Source organism: Sus scrofa, chromosome 4 (genome assembly GCF_054392235.1).
Source record: "Sus scrofa isolate SSC_HxYL_T2T_F1_AM1 chromosome 4, Sscrofa_HxYL_maternal_Yorkshire_Landrace_v2.0, whole genome shotgun sequence".
Classification (NCBI taxonomy): Eukaryota; Metazoa; Chordata; class Mammalia; order Artiodactyla; family Suidae; genus Sus; species Sus scrofa.
Genome location: NC_139386.1, coordinates 38,454,141 through 38,474,464, shown reverse-complemented (window position 1 = coordinate 38,474,464; position 20,324 = coordinate 38,454,141). Strand labels below are relative to the sequence as shown.

Genomic DNA, 20,324 nt, shown 5'->3' with positions numbered 1-20,324 from the left:
TTTTTTTTTTAAGGCAGCTGGGGGCAGGGAAGGGAGAGGAGGGTGAGAATATTTTAAAGCTAATTATAGCATAAAAATTATCCAAGAGCTCTGTTCCAGCCTCTGTCAAAGTCCCAGCTTTGTCCTTACGCATGAGTCAGAGCTACCCAGGGGTCATGCTTGTGACTACCAAACACCATGACTGCATTTGGTCGCATGTTTTTTTTTTTTGGTAGAATTTTGGAATGTACTTAGTGTCATCCTACTCTCTGATATATGGCAGGGTTTCTCAGTCTCAACATTATTGACATTTGGGGCTGGATAATTCTTTGTTGTGGACTCTGTCCTTGCATTGCAGGATGTTTACCAGTGTCCCTGGCCTCCATCTGATAGGTTGATGCCAGTAGACTATCCCTCACTGAAGATGTGATGGCCAAAAATCTACAGATATTGCCTAATGTCCAGGGTCAGGGGCAGGCCAAAATCACCCCTGTTTGAGAACCACTGACAGAAGGTCATGAAATCCCTGCTTTGGAAGCAGATATTCCACACAACCACTCTAAGTGGGTCATTCAATGTTTTTTTTTTTTTTTTTTTTTCTTTTCTCAAAAGAACAAAAGAAACAGGTCTTCATCTTCCCCTCCTCTGGTCTGTAGTTGCTTTTCTAGTTCTGGGCTCTTTTTATTGCCTGAAAATAACATTTCCTTATAATGCTTTGTCTTCATTTGATTTTCTCAGTCCTTACAGTCAGACTGTGGCTGCCAAACAAAATCCAAAACCCTGTGGCTTGGGAACCTTGGGCAAGCTAATAATCAAACATTTTCAGACACGTAAAGGGGAAAAAAGAATTTTCAGGAGTTCCCGTCGTGGCTCAGTGGTTAACGAATCCGACTAGGAACCATGAGGTTGTGGGTTTGATCCCTGGCCTCGCTCAGTGGGTTAAGGATCCAGCTTTGCCGTGAGCTGTGGTGTAGGTTGCAGACACGGCTCGGATCTGGCATTGCTGTGGCTCTGGCGTAGGCCGGTGGCTACAGCTCCGATTAGACCCCTAGCTTGGGAACCTTCATATGCCATGGGAACGGCCCTAGAAATGGCAAAAAAGACAAAATAAAAAAAATAAAATAAAATAAATTTTTAAATGTTTTTTCTATTAAAAATGTGTTGTAAGTGATGTTATTTCTAACTTCCAGAAAAATTTATCAAAGTTTTCATCTCTGTGAAGATGGGAGCCTCTGAGTACAATTGTGCAATTGTTCAGAATGCTCGGCACATAGCAGATGCTCGATAAATATATAATAATTAATTATTTGACTAAGATTGATCTACTAGTAGGAGTTCCCGTCATGGCTCAGTGGTTAACGAACCCAACTAGTATCCATGAGGACACAGGTTCAATCCTTAGCCTCACTCAGTGGGTTAAGAATCTGGTGTTGCTGTGAGCTGTGGTATAGTTTGCAGATGCAGCTCGGATTTGGCATTGCTGTGGCTATGGCGTAGGCTGGCGGCCACAGCTCCCAGGTGGCTAGCCTGGGAACCTCCATGTGCTTTGGGTGCAGCCCTAAAAAAACAAACAAAAAAAAGATTGATTTACTGGTAGTTTTACTTTTACTAGCCCCAGTCATAGGGAACTCAGACACAGGCAAACAGATCACTTGTGAAGAAATAAGTATCCCCCAAATCCACATCCCCTTCTCAGTCTGAATCTGTTCAGTAAATATTTATTGAGGGCTTGGTGTAGTGGGGCTGGGACACAGAGGTGAAAAAGCTACAGTCCCAATTTTAAGGACTGTAAAGTCATTTAGAGCCATGTCAGCTGACAATTTCAATGCAATGTTGCACATACTAAGATACTAGCCAGTACTGCAGGTGCCCACTAGAGGGGTACCAATCCAGCCTTTGCTAGGAGATAGAAGCAGAGTCAGGAGATATGATATCTGAGCTGAGTGTCAAAGGATAACCAGAGTTGGTCGCCTGAAGAGGGGTGGGCAGGGAAGGGGTTGGGGGAGAAAAGGGCGTCCAGGTAGAGGAGTAGCATGAACAGATGCATGGAAACCAGTGGTCTGTTATTACCGAAACTGGGGATGATGGGAGATGAGTTTGGAGAGATGGAGAGGCAGGTTAAGTAGTGGAAGCCTTCTGCATGGGAAGGAGTGAAGGTTTTAAGCCGTTTTTTGGGGGGTGTATGGTAGCCTTTGCTTAATACCTGATTTGACTTTTGCTTCAGTATGAAGCCTGGATTTAAAGAAGAGAAGCCATGTGAGGCAATAACATGACACTTGAGGGAAGAGGTGGTTGGGGCCTTCCCTAGGTAATAGAAGGAGGAAAGCCAGAGAGTCAAGGACTGGAGCAGAATGTCCCAGAATAGGCTGAAACCCACATGGCAACCTTCTGAGAGAAGGAGAGTCCAAGGGTAGTTGGATGGCCTTTGAGAGATATGTCTGATTGTTGAGATATGAAAAGTATTTCTTCCTCACCTGTGTGACCCCTGCTCAGTTTTTTTGTGTCTTTTTCGGTAGAAAGGATCAACTGTCTTACTGATATTCCTAATAGAGGCCTTCATGTTTTTAAAGTTCTCTAAGCTTGGAATTCTGTTGTGGCTCAGTGGTTAACGAACCTGACTGGTATGCATGAGGACGCAGGTTCAATCCCTGGCCTCGCTCAGTGGGTTAAGGATCTGGTGGTGATGTGAGCTGTGGTGTACATTGCAGACATGGCTTGGATCCCGAGTTGCTGTACCTATGGCATATGCCAGCAGCTACAGCTCTGATTTGACCCCTAGCCTGGGAATCTCCATATGCCATGGGTGAGGCCCTAAAAAGAAAAAAGACAAAAAAAAGTAAAAAATTAAAAATAAAGTTGTATGTTAAAGAGGGAGCAGCTGGTTTCCCCAAAGGGTGATGTCACAGCAATGAGAAGGAAAAAAGGATTCAGATTTTGAAAGAAATGGAGGCTCAGGTTTCCTAGGCTCAGCGCCTCTATATGGCAGAAGGCAGAAGAACGGCCTTAGCGGTCAAATAATATTTGATATGCTTAGTACCCACAAATTCAGGAGTACTTGTGAAGTTCAGGGCAGTGCTAAAATCTGGAGAGCAGATAAAGGTACTTGGAATTGAGGAGGCCAAGAACCCAAAAGACTAGTAGCATGTTGGACGGGCCACACACAAAGCTATTGAAATATCCTATAATAAAGGAGAGATTCGGTCCACCCCTAAAATTTGTGCTGCTTTGGCAAGAGTGCAAATGGTGGCACCTCCCTTTTCTTCCCAACCCTGACCCCAAGAGGGGGTTGGGTGGAGTTTGCACTCATAACCCATGTGACCTGAGCTTGCACATCCAAACTCCATGCACACCCCTCCAACCACAGCAGCCCTGTCCACTCTAGAAGGAAGAGGTCTTGAAAGCTGGTTCAACACCATTTAGGCAGAGATTCTCAGGGTCTTAGGTACCCAGAACATGGTCTTGAAAGAGGGAGCATGGATTCCCTATGGAACTATTCCCTTGGCTCCTTGGATTCCTTGCCTCTTGGGAAGGGAGATGGCTATAGGAGGACCATAGCAGTGTTCTTTAAAAGAAAGGACCCAGGGTGGGTTGGGCCTAAGGGCAGGAATGGCAGGGATTGGGATGGAGAAAAAGGCTGTGAGCCAGGGCCTTGGTCTTCCGTGAGTGTGTGTGAATGTGTGTGTGTGTATTTCTGGGGGTGTTTTGGGGAGGTGGGTAGCAGTGATGACATATAGCGGGTGATGAAGAATTATCCTTCATCCAACTCTTTTGCCTTAGAATCAAATGAAATACAAAGATACTATTTCAATCAATTGATTTTTCTGGTTTTCCCTAGTAACCTTTAGTTCCTGCAGAGTTCAAAGCCAAGCAAGCAGAGTGGGAGGGGCTGGGAGATGACAAACCGAGAAGTGGTAGCTGGCAATAAAAAAAAGAGACAAAAGAGTCCCCAAATAGAAAAACACATTAGTTGGGGGTCATTTAGTGCCAGGGAAAATGGCCCTACATGCTTCAAAATTTCCTTGGGACACAAGCCCATTACAGCCTGGAAAAATGATGAATGTGCTTTTAGAAGTTTCCATTTTGAGGAAGAAGCATTTGCTTTCAGTCGTCTTAAAAAAAATGTATTAATTCTTTCCTGTTCTGCAACAATTCAGGATAAGTTGGGTATTGCCACAGTTCCAGTTTAATCTGAAACTTTCTGTTGCCTCTCCTCTGGCTCAGAATGACCTGAAAAAATTTTGCCATTGCTCCTCTTCCTCCTCTTCTTCCCCCTGAAGAATTCCATACAGAATTGCATCCATTGCAGGGCCCATTTCCTGGTCAGGCAGCATAAAGTCAGTGCAACTCATCTAAGCCTGAAAATGAAATGACGATTCTGCTGTTATGCCCTAATTCACAGCCACATCATTAAATTGTTCATCACAGCCTCAGATGGGACTTTTAATTCTCTTACAACAGCTGGCAAATGGCAGGAACAGATGCGCCCACTCAACGGGAGCGGTTTTAGTAGGAGCAGAGAGAAGAATGATGACAAAGGACAATTGCAAAGAAGGTCCAGTTGTCCTCCTTCTCCCCAGCTCTCAGCCCTGGCACATCTGGGCTTCCACTGTGGGGCTCAGTGCAGCTCTCCAGGACCAATGGCTCTGAGAGAGACTTGGGTCTGGAAGAGCCCTCGTGTGACCTTTAAGATCTTGTCTTATCTCAAGGTGTATTCCCACCCCTTCTCTGATTTCAAGTCCTCTCCTTTGAAGGTCAGGAATGAAGATGGCAGCCCTAACTCGTGGCAGCTCAATGCTTAGCCTCTTTTCCCTGAACAAAAAGATGTGGGTGGACTAGCCTGACACCCAAATCACTGTTTATAGCACAGTTTCCAAGGACAGGGGTTCCAAGTGCCAAACAACTGACTTGGAAACGCACTTGAGTAAGATGGGGGCTCTCTTTTTTTTTCCTTTTTTTTTTCTTTATTGAAGTATGGTTGATTTACAGTGTTTGTTAGTTCCAGGTATGTAGAAAAGTGATTAGGTTATACATATCTATGTATCTTTTTGTTTCAGATTCTCTTCCATTATAGGTTATTACAAAAATTAAGGATAGTTATCTGAGCTATATAGTAGGGCTTTGTTGATTATTTTTTATATGTAGTAACATTGTATATGTTAGTAAGATGGGGCTATCTTGTTTGTACACATGTATGTATTTTTTGCCAGCTTGTCCTCAACACTCATCTGCAGAGTTAGCAGCTCAGGCTCAGGAGCCAGTCCTGTTCTGAATGGGTAGATGAGATATGATGATGATAGTGATGATTGTGGGAGAAGAGCTAACATGTTTTCAATCCTAATCTGTACTGCTGGTGCTTGAAAGCCATCATGCATTTAGTATCTGTGAGGATTCTGTGAGGTAGGAATTACTGCTCCCTTTTAGAGATAAGGAGACTGGGCGAGGATTATTTAACTTCCCTGAGGTCACAAAGATGAGATATTGAAGGGTCAGGATTTCAACCTAGACTATGCTCTTAACCAGCCTCAGGTGGCATCTCCTTCCAGGCACCTGGGCACTTCCACTGTATTTTGTGGGCTCAACTTCACTCGGTTTTCCTAGGATCCAGCTTTGATTTTGTCCCTTAATTCTAAAATCTAGGCTCTGTCTTGTTCCCTATGACCAGTGTCCTTGTTTTAGTCCCCATTTCTGGTCACTGCATCCTTATTCAATTCCTCTGCATCAAGTGCCTGTCATATCCAGGACCTCAGTTTCTCTAGGACAAAGTATTTGCCTTGATCTTTTCAGTGCTTCCCATGAGCCCCAGCTTACCAGGTAGGTCCTCCAGTACCTTCTAGGTTTATAGATACAATTATACCTCTTTTTTGTTGCTCCTAGTAGATCATCCTGTTATGGAACTACACTGTTTCTCTCTGACTTCCATACTCTTCTCTATTCTAGGCCCAACTATAAGCTTTTGACCATCTCTGATCACTGCTCGTACCTCATCAAATGTTCCCATCTGTAGCTTAGGTTTAAACCATTCCAGACAACACTGAAGCATTTATAAGAGGACCACAAGCCAAAACTAGATTTTCCTAAAGGGGTGTCAGGGAGCATGGACCACACACCCTGCTTCTGCAACAAGCAGTGTTATTCCCCACTGTTCCCTTGGAAGTCTGCCATTTGGAAGATCTGCCCTTCTGCTCAGTTGGCAATTAATGATTTTTGCCCAGCCTTGGTACCCTTCTCCCCACTATCCCTGACCCCAGGGGATTGTATGAAAGCTTTCTCAAGTGTACTTTCCATTATTCATTAAATATATGGTAATTCTCCCCTGGACTTACGTGTAAGAAAGGCATTCAGAGCAAGAGAAGATTATAATTCCCAGGGGTCCTGTCAGCTTCCCTTGGAGTAAGGAGCCACAGGCCTAGGGTTAGGCCCTAACCCTAACCCTAACCCTAACCCTCGGGAGTAAGGAGCCACAGGTCTCCCAGCTGCCTGGGAGGTATGATAACCTCTGAGGAAACTTCTGGTGAGGCAGCAGGGTAGAGACTAATGAAAGTGGAGACATTCATGTAGAAGGACCTGCACGGCTGGGTGTCAGGGAAAGTTTTAGAGAAGACTGAGGGAGTTAGAGGCTATGGAATAGCTCTGGAATGAGAGTGCTGGAGATGAGTGAAAATCTTATGGTACATTGTGTTGCCTAGGATTAGAAATTGGATCCCCATCTTTGAGAGATACAATAAAGGCTGGTGTGCTTTTAAAAGTGTTTTTAGTTTCTGAAGTACATTTTCTTTGAATGTGATTTTGAAAAGAAACTGGGCCATGTGGGACCCTAGAACCATAAAAACCCCATTTGGCCATTGTTCCAGGCCACTGAAGAAAACACAATTGTTTTTCAAATCATCTGACAGGTCCTTAGGAAGGCATGGTCTCCATCTGGAGATAAAAAGGGCCCTAATTCCACCATATTTTCCAATGCACATTCCCCTTCATTTGGGAATCCATCCCATTTCCTTTCTTGGCTCCCTGTAGCTCTGGTTCAGATGAAACATGGACAGTTACCTATAGGAAACTCTGAGAATCCCCACAAAGTTAGGCTGCCAGGAAAGCCCAAGAGCCTAGAAGGAGAAAGACGAGGCAACATGCTTGGCATAGCTTAGGTATCCTCACTACCCAGAGCTTTTTATCCCCTTGGCAAATGGTCTGGTTTTATTTTCAGAAATGGGAGAGACAAACTCAATTGGTAAAGGCAACATGGCCAGAGCAGGAGATCATGAGTGGAAGGTTTGGAACTCAGCAATTTCTTACCCTGTGCTGCTAATCCCATCACTCATATTAGTGAAAAATAAGGCAGTAAAATACAGAGTAGTTGAACTCCTGAATTACATCTCCAAGATCAGGAGCCATATCATAAAAGATCTATCCACTATTTTGAGATCCTTAGAAGCACAGAATTTTAGAACTGAAAGCCTGAGGTATCAGTGAGAATGTGGAAATAGGCCATTTTAATTTAAAATGGAACAAAATAATGTAAGTGACTGAGCCTGAAGTAAGAGATCTATATATACTGGATCTAGCAATACATACCCAAATTACTACAGGTCCTTTTGACTCTCACAATGGGAACATGATCTAATTTGTATTGACTAGAAGTAAATAAAGCAGCTCTCTAAATACCAGTACCATTCCTTTACTACACTGAATGCACTGGACAACCTTCTACTGCTTTTCTCCATTTCATCTTAGTAGGAATCCTGTCTCTTACTCCCCTTTCCGGGGTTTGGTCTGCCTTGGGCTTTGCCAAAGGGGAAGAAACTCAAAATACTGTACATCAGATACAGAAATCTTTGGAAAATGGTGGTGTCAGCTGCAAAGTTTTCCAGTCTGTCTAAATCCCTTCATAAATAAAACTAGATAGCAAAATTGACAACATTTAACTAGATAGCAAAAATGGACATTTAAACAAAACTAGGTGACAAGCCAAAATATAAGCAGAAAACAAAACAAAACAAAACAAAAAAATAGTTGCAGCCACAAAAACTGCATGGTATCAAAGATCAACACAAAAGGAAGAGGAAAAAAAAGTAATTTGGCAGGGCTTGATGAACCCTAGAACAAAGGGCCAACAGTACACACTGGTAAGCAGGGTGAGCCAATATGAGAAGGGCAGCTGAAACTGGGAGGGTACTGCTTCCTCCAATACCACGTGAATTGAAAAGTCCCCGTGGTAAGAATGATTGAAGAGGCTAGATTCATCTAACCTTCTGAATTCTCAAAACTAACCCAGGGAATCTCTTCTAGGACAGGACCATGTAGTTAGAAGAAACTTACGGGAATGGAATCTAAATTGATCAGGACATAGGTAATAAGAAAGGATGAAAGAAAAAATCCAACATGGGGGAAAAAAAACAGAGCTTCTAAGTGTCGTAAAAGTAGCTTGTGTATTTATTAACTCTACACACCAACAGAAGATGGCTTGATGCATGGTTAGAAAAGCTTTCCTGAACCTCATTTCCTGCTTCATTCTATGTGCCTAGGAAAACTAATGTCACATAAAAATGAGCAAAATATGCAAAGCCCATATAAAGTTATTATTTAAAAATAGAAGCCAATGAGAATAACATCCCTACAAATAATGAAAACACACCAGAAAGACATGTCCACAAAACATATCAAAATTATAACTTATTACTGCAAAATGAACCAAAAAGATACTAAGAAGATAATTTAAGCCTTGAAAGAACAACAACAGTCAGAAACAGAAAAACTCAGAAATGAGCTGACAGAACTCAGGAAAGGTGTAAAAAAAAAAAAGAAACATTTCAGAAATGAAGTGTAAAGTATAAAGCTGGAGAGCAAAAACCTTGATAGATGGTGCCTTAAGGAAGTGGGGGAGGGGAGGAAAGACTTTAAAATTAAAAAGAAGTGAATAATGAGATAAAGAATTTGAGAAAAAAAAGGGCAAATACTGAAGATAGGCAAAGAAAACCTAATAGACAGATAACAGATACTCCTGAAGATGAAAATTAAAACAAGGGAACAGGAAAAATAATAGCATGCGTAATTCAAGAAAATATTCCTAAAAAAAAGTTTAAAAAGCGCATCGTTCTTCTGTGTCAGATCAAGGTGGAATAACAGGGACTAGATTTACTCTCCAACATAAAAAGGCAAAAAAACTGTACAAAATGTATGAAACAATGGTTTCAAGATACTGTACATTAGGCAGCAAAAAACATTGATCCCTGAGACGTGGGAAACAATCAAAGTGAGCCCTGTTGATTGCTCCTTGCTGCCTGTAAGAATTTCCAGGTTTTGGTGTTGGGATGGGAAACCCAGGAGGAGTCTGTCAGATTCCTCAAGTTGAGGAGACAAATTTATGAGTCTCAGGAGACCAGGAAGCACCAGAATTAGCAGAACAGAATACTGAGACGAGAACTGCATAGAAAAAAACAAACAAACAAAACCCCCTAGAGATCTGAAGAGAGTCCTCTTAGGGTATGCAGCAGAGTACTGATCAGTGCTACCCCAAACTGGGGAAAGAACATCTGAAAAGATTAGAGGAAACAGTACCTGATGCTTACACAGGTCTGAGAATAATGTCTATTCTGCCCAGGCATGCAAAGAGGCAGGAAAACATAAGTCATAATGAGAACAATCAACATTATTGAAACCAGCCCAGAACTGACATAGGAGTTAAAATTAACAAGAGCAATGAAAGATTTTCATAGTAATAATAATCATAAAAAAGCTAAACTTCTGTGCATCAAAGGGTGCAACCAACAGAGAGAAAAGGCAACTTATAAAATAGAAGATATTTGCCAATCATATATCTAATAAGGGGTTAATATCCAGAATATATAAACTCCTACAACTCAGAACAACAGCAAAACCTGATTTAAAAATGAGCAGAGGACTAGAATAGACATTCCTCCAGAGAAGATATATGAATGGCACATGAAAAGACCCAACATCATAATCATTAGGAAAATGCAAATCAAAATCACAATGAGATACCACTTCATATACATCAGGGTGGCTACTCTCCTTAAAAACACAAAAAATAGCAAGTGTTGGTAAGAATATGGAGAAACTGAAACCCTTCCTGGTGTACTGCTAATGAGAATGTAAAATGGGTACAGCCACTATGGCAAACAGTATGATATTCCTCCAAAAATTGCATATAGAGTTACCATGTGATCCAACAATTCTACTTCCGGGTATATAGCCAAAAGAATTGAGAACAAAGTCCTGAAGAGAGATTTGTATATCCATTTTCATAGCAGCACTATTAACAAAAAAGATGGAAGCCACCCCAGTGTCCATTGACTAGGTGAAAGGATAAATAAAATCTTGGTATACACATAAATGGAATATTATTTAGCCTTAAGAGGGAAGGAAGTTCTGCGACAGTATGGATGAACTTCGAGGACATGATAAGTGAAATAAGCCAGACACAAAAATAAATGCTATATGATTCTATTTATATGAAGTACCTAGGGCAGTTAAATGCAGAGAGAGGAAGCAATAGCTGCCAGGGGCTACAGGGGCAGGAGGATGGGAAGCTGTTTGATGGAAATAAAGTTTCAGTTTTGCAGGATGAAAAGAGTTCTGGAGATTGGCTGCATGACGACACTTAAAATATTTGAGTAAATTTCATGTCATGTATATTTTACAACAATTAAAAATAAAAATATCAGGAGTTCCCGTCGTGGCACAGTGGTTAACGAATCCAACCAGGAACCATGAGGTTGCGGGTTCAATCCCTGCCCTTGCTCAGTGGGTTAATGATCCAGGCGTTGCCGTGAGCTGTGGTGTAGGTCGCAAACGCGGCTCGGATCCTGTGTTACTGTGGCTCTGGCGTAGGCTGGCAGCTACAGCTCCAATTAGACCCCTAGCCTGGGAACCTCCCTGTGCCATGGGAGCGGCTCAAGAAATGGCAAAAAGACAAAAAAAATAAAAAATAAAAAAAACCGAAGATAGAGTTAATATCACACAAGGCAGATTTCAGAGTTGTTAATATTACCAGGGATAAGTAAGTGTTTTATAGCAACAAAGTGGCCAATTCATCAAGAAGAAAAAGCATACCCATGTACCTGGGAATACTGACTTGAATGCCAGCTCCACAATACAGTCTAACAAAATCATAGAATTTTAAAGAAATAGAAAAAAATACTTGGGGCATCTAAAAGAAAAGAGCACGTGACATAAAAGAAAAAAATTATTATCATTAGATTTTGATAGTGACACCTTATGCCAGAAGAAAGTGAAGTAACTTGCTTAAGTTAAGAAAAGGAAATGTGAGCCAAGGATTATATTCAGCAAAAGTGACTTCCTACTGTAAAGGGTACAGACATACTGTCATCAACATGTGAAAGTTTAGAGAAACTGGTTTTCTGAGCTTCTCTAAGAAGTTTACTGGGAAACAAACTTTGAAAAATCAAAATGACTAGAGAGACACTTGAGGGGAGTATTAAATATATAACTATTTGGCTTTCTTAGCCTAAATGAGGGCTCAGAGGGAGAGGAGAGTGTATAATAGCTCTGTGCTCTGATAATGTAGATAGAGTATAACTATTTTTTAATGGGATGGAGAGGTCATGCACATGTTTTTTTAAATGTTTTTGGTCATCATAGTGATGGTAGGATTGGTGGTGTTATTCTGAGATGGCTGTGTATATACAGTACGGGATAAACCAAGTAATTGTGGGATATTCTAAATTGTCACCTCCTGTGTGCCTAAGAACTAGGGCTCTTGGCATGGAATAAAGGAGATAAAGATTTAAGAGGATAATAAAAGCTCTCCGTGTGTGGTTTTTATATATTCCCTTCCCCACTGTCAGAACTCTGTCCACTGAAAAAGGCCTAGAAACAATGATCAACCTGGTAGGAATGGACATCGCTAGCGTTCCGACTGCTTCTGAAATGCTATTTCTTACTCCAAAGGAGAGTTACTTACAGAAACGACTGACTCCAAATATAATACAGGAAATGTACAAGGTGAACTTGTCAGACCGGTTAGCAGGAAGCAGGAAGAAAAACTATTAGGGTTATGTCAAAAGGACTGAGGAGCCAACTTGAAGAGAATCACACCAATGAAAGGACAATACAATAATAATTTTAGGACACTGAAATCCATTACATATGTTTGGATTTACATATGTTTAAACCCATAATTTCATCATGGTGTTAAAAAAAAGGAAACAACTAGTCTTCTAAAGAGGAGGTAGGCTCTTTAGCTTGCCTTTCCCATAGGAACTGTCTCTTTGGGTAACCAAATGATAGATGAGAGCAAGAGTTTCATTATGAAGGTAATCCAACTGGTAAATGAAAATAAACAGACTGTCACCAATTTGCAACTCCTAATAAATTAACAAATATAGGTGAATATATGTATAGAGGCCATAGGAACCAAGAGCAGAGTATGGAAAAGACACAATACCTTCGTTGTTCTATAGGCAGACAGAAACTGGAGTGATCCCAGTCCTTTACAAGTCCAGACCAGTTACAGACAAAGCAGTGAGGTCATCAACTCAGGATCCTGAGGTCATTCTCTTTGCCTTCCCTCTTCTGAAAAAATTAATTTCTGGAAGGGAAAATTTCCCTCTCTGACATTAATTATAATCACAACAGTAATTCCTGTGTTAATTAGACCCTTTAAGGTTTGATAAACCCTCCTGGGAGTTCCCGTCATGGCTCAGTGGTTAACGAATCCAACTAGGAACCATGAGGTTGTAGGTTCCATCCCTGGCCTTGCTCAGTGGGTTAAGGATCCGGTATTACCATGAGCTGTGGTGTAGGTCACAGATGCAGCTCGGATCTGGTGTGACTGTGGCTGTGGCGTAGGCTGGCGGCTACAGCTCTGATTAGACCCCTAGCCTGGGAACCGCCATATGCCGCAGATGTGGCCCTAAAAAGACAAAAGACTAAAAAAAGAAGAAAAGAAACCCTCCCAGATAACATCTAGTAAGGAGATTTACTACAAGGATGCAGGAGATAGGCATGGTTTCCAGATGATGCCCTTCTGAGGATCTCAGGACTTCCAAGTCAGGAATGTACAATAGAACTCATGGAGATAGAGGTAATAGGTCAGCACCATTTGGGACATAGCCTGAGCCTGTGGGACTCCCTACCCTCTATGTGGTCCACCTTCCAGGGGAGAATCTGGTTTGGTCTTTATGTTACCATTCATTACACAGGGGTACAAATGGCCATAAAATTCCAACTAGATAGAGTTTCAAAACAACTCATCTATTAAGACTGGCTTTGTTCATGTCTGGAGTACTCACAGTTGTCTTGATTTGGGCCCTGATTCCTATTCCAATTAGTTGGAGCCAGGTTAACAGAGCTTATTTTACTGCACACCTTTTAGAGCCCAGTCAACACCATGTAGGAAGAGATTCTTGGAGCTGTTTTTCCTACCTTTCTCATTCAAGTGACTAAGTTCTGGCCACTGAGACTTCAGGGAAGCCTTAAAAGAAGGGGAATAAACTTTTTTCTCTTTATCCACCTGGCAATAACAAAAATACAGAGGCGCTCCTACAGCCAAGCCATCTTAGAATAGGAAGGTGAGATTTCCACTGGCAGGAGGAGTAGAGGACTGAAGAAAAATCTGCATCAGTGATGATTTTGTCGAATTTCTGTGCTGGCCCCAGACTGCCCACCTCTTTGTGAGAGAAATAAGCTACCGTATTTGGGGGTTTTCTGTTGCATGCAATTAAACCTTTCCTTCATCATTATAATTCTGTACATTCCAAGTCACCAAAATGGACCAATCTGGGGCCCTTTTTTCAAAAGATACTACCAAATGGCTGCCTCACCTGCTAAACTAATCCACCGTAAAGTAGCTATAGCTGGTAATGGTGCCAGGTTATCTTTTCCATGAGTGTCAGTGTTTTAATAGGAGTCTTCTGGACACTCCATACCTTTGACCTAGGTAATTACGGTCTGTGGTGGATGCTTGTATTTGCCCATACAATGTTCATTCTTCCTTGGAAACCAAGTGCCAATTCTGAGCTAGAATCAAGTGTCTGTGTGCTAAGGTGAGGCTAAGACACTCTCTCTAACTCTCAGACACACACACACACACACACACACACACACACACACACACACTCCCCATGTGGTTTCTTGTGTTACTTCTTTCTGTATGTCTGACTTGTTCTTCTACAATTCAAATTCCTTCATTTTCCCGTGCAAATGGAAGAAAATACCTTTGCTGGAGCTCCCAAATTCACATGCAGCACAGACTAGCTGTTTCTGAACCATAGTTCTAAATTTCTGGACATAGAATCCTATCAGCTCTGTTTTGGTTGGATGCATTCCTTTGATCCAATCAACTGGGGCTAGGGAGGGCTTGTGAAGTACATACATGACAGTGATTATTGGGACCACCCCCATGTGTAGATAGGGTGTAGCACTCAGGAAGGAGGTCTAGGGACTGGGAAGACACCCCAAGAGGGTATTCACTACAAGCCTGACTGCAATTGATCCCTTCTCACCCCCTGTGCTCATACACCCAAGGCTGTGATCTCATTGAAGCAAGGGCCCAGAAAGGTCCCTGGCTGGCATAGATACTGCAGAAGGACCTCTGCAGTAGACAGATACATTGGATGTAATATCCATCAATGCCACTGGCCAAGTCTTTCCAGCTCTCTATCTTACGGGCAAATAGGATTTCATTTCCTGGCACCCTGTGAGGTTGGGTGGCACCATATGACCAGTTCTGGCCAATGAATTTTGTGCATCTAATTACTTGTGAAAAACCTTCCAAGATGTCTTTTTCCTCTGCCATGGGCATTGACGATGTTTCTGATAGTGGTTGCTCTATTAATTATATCCTGGGGTAACCACTACAATGCAGTGGTCCTGTGATGGACATGTAATATAAACAGAAATGTCTGTTTATAGATTTGGAGCTGTTCGTTAGTGTAGTATGCCTACACTATCATGGCTGATACCATGTGAACTAGGCTGGGATCAACATCATTTGTTAACAAAAAAAGGGGGTTGTTCCCATCGTGGCTCAATGGTTAAAGAACCTGACTGGCATCCATGAGGACGCAGGTTCAATCTGTGGTCTCACTCAGTAGGTTAAGGACCCAGCGTTGCTGTGAGCTGTGGTGTAGGTTGCAGATGAAGCTTGGATCTGGCGTTGCTGTTGCTGTGGTGTGGGCCGGTGGCTACAGCTCTCGACCCCTAGCCTGGGAAAATCCAAAGATTTAAAAAAAAAAAAAAAAAAAAAAAAAACGTTTGAAGACTCCAGCTCACAACACCATCACACAGATCCCTCTCCTCTCTTCTGTTCTCCCATGAATCTTTTATCCTTACCTCAGAAAGAAAACTGCTAATGCCTAGTAGAGATGCTACCAAAAAACAATGCAGTTTAAAAGCTTATTTTTTGTTTGGATGGGGATGGTGCCCAGGGGAGTGCATGAACAGAATTTGGTTAAGGGAGTTTGGTGCTCAATCCAGACTCAAAGAGAGCTGTCCCTTTACTGAGACTCAGCCTGGTTTTCAGAAGGATGGGGTCTAGGGCAAGGGATGCAGCACAACCTCAAGTGACTAGGTAAGGCTCCTGATGTGCCCTTCTTCCTGCAAAAGTCATGAAGAGAGGCTTAGGAGCCTGGAAAGACAAGCCGAAAGTTATAGGTGCTCCAGTGCACATGCAGATCCCAAGTGTGGGAATGCTATGTGATGATTTTATGAAATATAAAAGTCAAATGAATTTTTCATGAAGAAGTTATCTTCCCAAGATGCAATAATGGAAAATTCCTTTCAAGAACTAGTGTTTAGACCTCACAAAAATGCGCAGCAAATTGCATTGTGATTTATTTGTCAATGTTTTTATAGGTTAGGCGTTACTTTCTACCCCACAGCTGGAGTCAATTTTTAATATTTAAAAGTGGAAAGAAAGCAAAACCTAAACACATCCAGAGCTGTCTGTTTTAGATTGAGCTTTTCCCAAACAGTGCTGTTTAAAACTGAACCCTGAGCATGGTCGGTCAGCAGCCAGCTGGCACTTACTTCCCTGCAACATAGAATTAAAATATCTGGGACTGGGCAGATTCCATATAAGACCTCCTAAATTGTAGTTGGTGGGTCTGGTGTTTATAACTGCTTTCAAATGTATGTAGCCAGTTTGCCCTCTCGACTGAAGAAGGAAAGAGCCTTTGTGTTTTTTATTTTGGGTTTCCCTTCATGCTCTGAGCTCAAGGTGCCGTGAACATAATTTTCAAGTCCAGTGGTTTCTGGCCCCCTTTGATGGCTGAGTTAGCAGGGATCCCACAGACGGTCTCCCTGGTGATTTCCAGCACACCCACCAACTGTAAGAGAAGCAGCATGGCCTTTCTAGATTCTTGACTTCCTCAGAGTCTAGTCTGGGAACTACCCAGGGCCCACCTTCCTGGGCCTCCAGGTGAAACCATAATGCTGGCCTTGAGGGTGGTTTCTGATGGCAAGGATTCGCATCACAAGAGAGAGCAAGACTTGATGCTTCATCCCGTTAATCATTCCTTTGGGCCAAATCTCCAGGCTCAGTCAAGTCTTCATTATATCTCGTGACAAAGAGTTCACAAAGCAGAACTGGGTCTCAGCTCTTGGGAATAACACAGCATGGTGGTGCATACCTCAGTGCATGGCCCATCATACTTCATGCTCAATTGCAGCCCCCAGTGTTGAAGCCTGCAGGCTGCCACTGGCTGCGACTAAGACTGCCGTGTGTGTGCTTACCAACAAAGGATTCTGTAACACATGACAGCTCTAATTGTGACAGGAAGAGTCCCTTTGGGTAAGGGTTGGTGCCCTTTGGATGGAGGGGGTATTTCTCTTTGACCCTGCCTTCCTGCTCCCTCCTGATCATTCAAAAGTCACGATCCACAAGAGGGGTTGATTCATTTCCAAATATGTGTGTTGGATCAGCCAGTAGAGGGCCCTTGTGATGGGGAGTAATCACTGCCCTTCTCCAGCCCATCATTTGTTGATTCTGTGGACTTGGGGGTTTAATGAAGGGGTTCCCTTGATGCTAATGTTCCTCCCAATCAGTCCCTGAGAAGCACCAGCCACTCCACAGAGACAAGCTTTGGGTGACAATGATCCTGAACAAAACGTGGAAATGTCAGATGTGCAAGCATTTTGAGCTCAGCCTCAGCTACCGTGGCCCTTCCCTAGGAACCATGTTCATGGTCTTCAGCAGTAACTCCAGCATCAAGGGAACCCCTTCAATAAACCCCCAAGTCCACAGCATCAGCAAATGATGGGCTGGAGAAGGGCAGTGATTGTCCCCCATCACAAAAGGATTTCTCGCCTCACAAAAAGGATTTGACATGGATTTCCTTTTAAAAGTGCACATCCAGGAACTTGCACCATGTTATTCAATTTAATACAAATCTCCGGGAACCCTCCCATCGCGTAGAGCAGGGTACACACAGGGGCAATTGGGGCGAAGGTGCAATAGAGCTGCCTGCCAGCAGGCAGAGCTCTTCCCCTGATTCAGGCAGCCAGTCACAGGTCTCCAGATCCTTTACCCAATAAAAAATGTGCTGGAACTTAAAGGTTGAGGAGTCAGGACTGAAGTCCACCACCCAAAAGATCGCAGATACCCAGTGGGTTTGCGTGTTAAGGACAATGGGGTTGTACTCACCCATCCTGTCATCTTTGCCCAGTGTCTCTGACGCCTTTGGGGAATGCATTTTCAGATACGGTGTCCCATGCATTTTCAACTCTTCTTAAAATGCATTGCAGTGATGGCCCATGACCAGATAAAATTTTAGAAGCCGAGGGTGGGCTCAAGCTTAGGAGTATTTCCAGGAAGTGTGTAGCTTTGTTTTGTTGGGGGCTAGGGAAAAGACAGGCATAGTTTAGGGGAATGGGAGGAAGGTAGAGGCAGAAAGACTATCATTTTATGCTCCAGTGGAGCTCCAAACCTTGAAGCGAGAAGCTTGGTGCTGAAAATGGTGCCGTTTGAAAGTTAATGGGCAAGACCGTCTGAGAAATGGGTTGTGGAGATAAGCATCAGGAGGAAACTACATTGTTTGAAGTTCGTCTGTATTCAGGAAACCAAGAAAAGCAAAGCCACCCATTAGCTCGACCGCAGTGCATACAGGCACGCTCTCAAGGAATCTAAACACTGTCCAGAGAAAAACATCTCACAGAAGCAAATGAAGAGTGACTTTCTGGGGGGGAAAAAAAAGCTAGGGAAATGGTATTTCCTTCCCGTGCTAGGAAACAAGGTCATGGTATTCTCTGAAAGAGACTCGAGTGAGCTCTGGAGGGCAAGGACCGGACACCATCCCTTTTTGTCCTGCTGAATATTGATAGTGAAAGCAAAGGTCTTGATTTCAGAGAGCTCCAAAATATGAGGGAACCCAAGGGGAAGTGATAAAAATGAGCAATGAGTGTTCTCTTGAATACTTAACCAGAATTAGGCCACTGTGATCTCCTTCCAGGATGACTGCAATAGGTTTCCCACCTCTGATCTTGACTCCCTCCCCCATTTAATGTACACAGCACTGCCAGGAGGATCTTTCTAAATTTGATCTGCTTAGAATCCTTCAGTGGCTCCACCTGCTCTTAGGATAAAGCTCCAATTCTTTGATGTGAGTTGCAAGCCCCTCCAGGTTCTTGTCTCTAAGGATATCTCCAAATCTCATCTCTTGCTTTTTCTTGCTGTTCGAATGAAAACATTAAAAAATGTTTTCAGTGCCACAGGAAAGGTGAGCCGCACAGGGGGCACCATAATGTATGTTGGGTCCTTTCTCCTTACATTGACTAGAAGTTGTCTAGACTCACATCTTTGAGGGACTCCCCCTCCAACCCCAAACAGGGACATATGCTCTCTCCTGATCCCCTCTTTTCTCTGCCTCTGGATAGCTTTCACTCTCCCTCTGGAACCTTGCACATACCCAGGGCTTTCTTTTCACCCCTGCCCCCTCTACTTCTGTTTTTTTTTTTTTGTCTTTTGTCTTTTTGTTGTTGTTGTTGCTATTTCTTGGGCCGCTCCCGCTGCATATGGAGGTTCCCAGGCTAGGGGTCAAATCGGAGCTGTAGCCACCAGCCTACGCCAGAGCCACAGCAACGCGGGATCCGAGCCATGTCTGCAACCTACACCACAGCTCACGGCAACGCCGGATCCTTAACCCACTGAGCAAGGTCAGGGACCGAACCCGCAACCTCATGGTTCCTAGTCGGATTCGTTAACCACTGCGCCACGATGGGAACTCCTCCACTTCTGTTTTATCTTTTGAATGCTGAATTCTAGACATCGTTCATTACGGAAGTCTTTCCTGTTACACCAAGCTTACGAGGGACACCTCTGACAACTCCCACCCCTGTTGCATTGAGCATATCCCTGTTGTACACTCTTGCCACTATGCTGACCTGCCCATTGACCCCTCAGAATGGTGAGTGCCACAGAGGTGGGACTTTTCCCTTGCTGTCTAGGCCAATGCCTCTCATACTGTAGGAGCTCAAATAATTTTTCTGAATGAAAATATTCCTTTTCCCCAAACTATCAAAAGAGTATACTTTGGCATTCAAAGCCATTTTTTTTTTTTCTGATCAAGTAAGATCTATTATTGATGCCACAGTTTGGCCTGTGAATAGTATTTTCATTGACAGATGGATCTGGCTGCTCTGTTTATGCTGTAAGGAATATCCCTCCTTCCTCAAGAGCTCTGTGGGTAGGCACTTCCATTACCTTAATATTTTATTACACGGCCATTTTTCAAGGTGTAAGGGCATCATCTCTGTTTAATCAAACATCAGAGTAGAGTGGTCAAGGCTAGTGGTTCCTTGGTGTTCCAGCAGTTAGAAAGCTTTGTTAACAGGCCACTTGGGCTGAGGCTACATGATTACAGGTTCTCAAGTCTACTTTTATGTAAAATGACATGTAAACAAATAGGGATCAGGGATGGCTAAAACATTTTCCAGGGTGTCAGAGGGTCATAGAAACAAACATTTAGTTCATTCTCTTACACCTCCACATCTATAGGACCCAAGTTCTTCAGAATATCAAATCACGAGGTCAACACCAGATCTTATCAGTTTAAAAATCTGCTATTGTCAGACTCCTGGAAACTCAGAAAGCTGCAGGATGCATGCAGCCAGAGCATGAGATTACACTGAACACCCCCTTATCAACCAGAGTGGAGGACAGAGAGATTAGATGTTTGACTCTGATGAGTCTCAGAGATGGCCAGTACCCTTAGGGGCTAAAGAGGTACTGTTTACTGGGGGTCCAAGGCCCACACATGCTACAGGTCAGGCCCCGCACCCTGCCCGCAGTGCCAGGGACAGTGGCTCTCAGGGTTATTGAGAGAATTAAATTAGCATGAGGTACTTAGAACAGTGCCTGCTACAAGATGAGC

The 20,324-nt window shown here is 43.0% G+C and overlaps 1 protein-coding gene and 1 long non-coding RNA gene across 9 annotated transcripts in view; one reads left to right on the top strand and one right to left on the bottom strand.

Annotated features, from left to right (window-relative positions):
- The window catches only part of KCNS2 (potassium voltage-gated channel modifier subfamily S member 2), a 109,068-nt gene that overhangs the window by 18,847 nt on the left and 69,897 nt on the right, over positions 1–20,324 (top strand). The window lies entirely within an intron of this gene.
- LOC102163156 (uncharacterized) overlaps positions 1,680–20,324 on the bottom strand; it is an 83,389-nt gene continuing 64,744 nt past the window's right edge. Inside the window, exon 4 of the long non-coding RNA XR_014843001.1 lies at positions 1,680–4,334. This is a non-coding gene — a long non-coding RNA (uncharacterized LOC102163156). The remainder of the gene's footprint in view (positions 4,335–20,324) is intronic.